Source organism: Bactrocera dorsalis, chromosome 3 (assembly GCF_023373825.1).
Source record: "Bactrocera dorsalis isolate Fly_Bdor chromosome 3, ASM2337382v1, whole genome shotgun sequence".
Lineage (NCBI taxonomy): Eukaryota > Metazoa > Arthropoda > Insecta > Diptera > Tephritidae > Bactrocera > Bactrocera dorsalis.
In genome coordinates, this window is record NC_064305.1 from 91,646,063 (window position 1) to 91,650,657 (window position 4,595).

General features: G+C 38.6%; 1 long non-coding RNA gene across 1 annotated transcript; it reads left to right on the top strand.

Annotated features, from left to right (window-relative positions):
* The first annotated feature begins 1,253 nt into the window (after positions 1-1,253).
* On the top strand, positions 1,254-2,961 carry LOC125777465 (uncharacterized). The gene is made up of 2 exons (XR_007422322.1): positions 1,254-2,488; positions 2,573-2,961. It is a non-coding gene; the product is annotated as an uncharacterized LOC125777465 (long non-coding RNA).
* Positions 2,962-4,595: the final 1,634 nt, after the last annotated feature.

Genomic DNA, 4,595 nt, shown 5'->3' on the forward strand with positions numbered 1-4,595 from the left:
GATATTTGATGGGTTCGTCATGGTATATTTATGACCGTCGGTTGCTCTACTCAAAAAGCGATGCGATTGGATAATGGAGCACCAATAAATTTGAAAATGTTTGTTTATTGATAAAATGTTTTATTTGAATAGTTAGACTTACAATTTCATCGCTTTTCATTCAAAGAATTATAATACCATACCCTATTATTGCCTTTAAACCGTACTGGGTTTTGGACCAATGCCGGTATGTTTTTTAATATTTCGGTTGGAATGACCTACAGTCCATCACTGAAGTTATTTTTATGACCCCAATCGTTTCCCAGTCTTTTACGACCTTTTCCTTACGTTCTTGGTCGGCTCTGTTGATACCGATCTGACGGAGGGATGCTTTATTACACCATATAAAACTTGAATGGAAATCAAATTAAGTTGGCTGAAGCTGTACTTGCAAATATGTAATTGTGAAATTTTACACGGAATGACAAAGATCTCGTTGCCAATACTGATGCTTTTGACGAGTGTAGGGTCATTAGCTAGGGTGCCTCTTTTCAACGTCGTTTTTGGAAAGATTCAGGTCTTTTGGTACGAGTCTAGCATTGTCATACTTCATACCAAAAATAACCAAAATATATTGAGTCGATCCTAAAGAGATGTTGAAACCCTCTAACAGAGGCAAGTTTTCGACGACATCACGACCTTCACTGAAGGCTTGGTGCCATCAAATACTTGTGACTTGAGAGTGCAACATTTCTAATAACTCTGTAGTTGTGATTCCATTAAAAATAGCAAATTCCGAAAAAATTGTTTCTCACATATAAAGACCAAACTTCACAAGAAAGGGTTGTACCAATCTAAAAAAAATTTTTGGACCTATCTGATTCAAATTTGATTGAGTGCTTAAACCTTTTGCCGTTTTGTTTTGGACAGCTCATATAGTAAAACTTGTTTGTAAATATTTTTGGAATATTTGTTTGGTTTTCTATCTAATATGGAAGACTGAAAACATCGGTAACGAACCAATTCATAGCATAGCATTAGGGTGAATCCTTCAACAAGAACGCATTCCTCATTCCTGGAGAACCAGATTTTAGTAGATTAATAGAAATTACGAAGAAATATTCACCTCATAATTACGTGGAAAGCGACAAGCGGGTCGCGACTCATCTTGCAAATTGATAACAACCATATAACTATATACATATACTATATACATATATATATATTCGTTCCACTCATGACTGATTTCACGGGAATCCCAGTGCACGAATACATATAAGTAACGGGTGATTTTTTTGAGGTTAGGATTTTCATGCATTAGTATTTGACAGATCACGTGGGATTTCAGACATGGTGTCAAAGAGAAAGATGCTCAGTATGCTTTGACATTTCATCATGAATAGACTTACTAACGAGCAACGCTTGCAAATCATTGAATTTTATTACCAAAATCAGTGTTCGGTTCGAAATGTGTTTCGCGCTTTTTTATCGACAAATTTTGTTCAGCGATGAGGCTCATTTCTGGTTGAATGGCTACGTAAATAAGCAAAATTGCCGCATTTGGGGTGAAGAGCAACCAGAAGCCGTTCAAGAACTGCCCATGCATCCCGAAAAATGCACTGTTTGGTGTGGTTTGTACGCTGGTGGAATCATTGGACCGTATTTTTTCAAAGATGCTGTTGGACGCAACGTTACGGTGAATGGCGATCGCTATCGTTCGATGCTAACAAACTTTTTGTTGCCAAAAATGGAAGAACTGAACTTGGTTGACATGTGGTTTCAACAAGATGGCGCTACATGCCACACAGCTCGCGATTCTATGGCCATTTTGAGGGAAAACTTCGGACAACAATTCATCTCAAGAAATGGACCCGTAAGTTGGCCACCAAGATCATGCGATTTAACGCCTTTAGACTATTTTTTGTGGGGCTACGTCAAGTCTAAAGTCTACAGAAATAAGCCAGCAACTATTCAAGCTTTGGAAGACAACATTTCCGAAGAAATTCGGGCTATTCCGGCCGAAATGCTCGAAAAAGTTGCCCAAAATTGGACTTTCCGAATGGACCACCTAAGACGCAGCCGCGGTCAACATTTAAATGAAATTATCTTCAAAAAGTAAATGTCATGAACCAATCTAACGTTTCAAATAAAGAACCGATGAGATTTTGCAAATTTTATGCGTTTTTTTTTTAAAAAAAGTTATCAAGCTCTTAAAAAATCACCCTTTATATACATACAAACATAGAAATGTGTAGCGAGACCGAGAATTGCGAGATCGCATCAATAAGCGAGCAGTTTGATATCAACAACTGACTGAATAACAGCACAGGTGCCGTTGAATAATTTTCAAGAAGCTTTAATTCAATTTCCTTATTAAAAAAAAAATAAAATTAAAATGTTGAAACTGAGCAAAATACTTTTTGTAACGCTTTTGCTTTTTATCCTTCTACTCGCTTTGACCACCGCGCGGTACACAGGCGGTGAGCAGGAGTTCAGGAGAGTGGGATCAGTGAGTCCAATCGCAATATTGCACAATCAATTACTTGCATAACTAACGGTTCTACTATTTATACATTTACACCATTATTAATAGATATTCCAACCGGAACCAGACCCGACCATATTTCGTCCCACTATTCAGAGCGCACAAGTCAGTGGCGCACCAGCCATGGAGCTCAATAACGGTATGGACTATATGGAATGATTATATAATAACGCTGATGGATGCAGGTCAATGACCCTACTTTGCACGGCGGAAAGTATTTAGCGCAAGCTGTTTGCCGTTATAATTTCACGAATGCCCCTCTGTGAAGAGATTACCTCGTAATGGTACAAATATTATTAAGACAAAGTGTAGTTAATGTTCACCTAAATGCCAGAATTTCATAAGCACCCTTCTATGTTTGTATGTATGTATGTATTTATGCGCTTATTTAATATAGTTCGACGATTAGTCAGCTGTTTTAGCGAGCGTTGCGTTGACACTAATGCATTTTTAATGAATTGTCGAAAGTGATTTTAATCTACAAGAAATTATGTTTTCGACTTTCTTCGCGCCAACCCACTCACAACACACACACACGCATGCGTGCATAAAAGTAACGCTCGACCTCTATGCCGCTTCGTTGACAAATTAGCGGTGAGAAAAGCTCTTGAAATGCGCTTAATTAGCAATGACATTAGGAAAATCTTTTTCTTGTGGGTTTCTTCTGTGCTTTGTTGTTGTTGTTGTTGCTGCTAAAGTGTCACAAACAATGGCTGAGGTGCAAAAGTGGTGCGAGATTATGCGCCGCCTAGGCGGGAGCTGACAAAAACGTCAAAGATGACAGTTAAATGGAGGAGAAAAGGCCGACGGATGGTGAGTGCACGAAGAAGAAAGTGAATCGGCAAACAGATGGGCGATAAAGTTGCATGTGAAACAGTAGAGCAGATAAGTTGGGGAGTTTTTTGTTTTGTGATTTTTTTTTTAATTGCAAATGCGACAATTTTTGTGAGAAATTGTGTCACGAAGCCAGTAGTGGCACGAAAGATACCGAAGTAGTAATGTGTACTTAAGAAGCGATTAAAATGTAATTTGTGACAGATGACAAATTGGCGCTTATTTCTTTCTACAAACACAAACGAACACTTGTTTCTGAAAGGTAGTAAGTTATGGAAAATAATTCCGCTGAATGAAAGGGGGTAAACAGTATGTTTGCTCATGGGTAATTTTTGAGAAAGGGTTGACCCTTAGGGCTACATTTTGCATTTAAATTCAATAAGGTATCTAAAATAGTGTCAATAGATTCCCGAGCTTAAGAATAAGTAGCCTTAAGTATTTAAAAGGTGACAGGTTCCGATCGATTTAGAATATATGTAGTTCGGTAGCATATTTTAAGTATCACATTTTATCAAAATAAAGCTTTGAAGCGTGTCTGCGTGCGTAAATTTTTTTCGAGTTCCTATTCTTTATTGGCTTACTTGGTTATAGCCGAGCTTACAACAGCGAACCAATCGTTGTTCCTTGTCATTGTTTGGCGCCAATTGGATATTCCAAGTGTAGCCAGGTGCTTTCCACCTGGCCTTTCCAACGGAGTGGAGCTCTTTCTCTTTCTCTGCTTCCCCCGGTCGTATATCTAACACAGCTCATCGTTCCATCGAATGGGATATTCGCCGTGGCCAACGCGCAAAGGACCATACATCTCTCGAAAACTCGTAACGCCGGTTCATCAGATGTTGTCATCGTCTATGTTTCTGCACCATATAGCAGGACGGGAATAATCAGGGACTTTTAGATTTTGGGCTTTGTACGTTGAGAGAGAACTTTACTTCTCCATTGTCTACTTAGTCCAAAGTAGCACCTTGTTTGATGACAGAAGATATTTCGTCTTACTCTCGTTCACTTACAGACCCATTTGGCGCTTGGTAAAAATCTGGTGGATCCAGGTCTAAAGCCACACTGATAAGGACCGATCAGTTTGTTAACGGACACTTAAATTCCAATTGTCGGACATGCTTTCGTTCGACCATTACTTTTTGTTATGCACCAAAATTCCAGATCCACCGAATTATAGTTGATTCGTGTTTAAGTCTTGGTCAATGCAATCGATGGAGCTTTTTTAAATATTTTTTTGTTG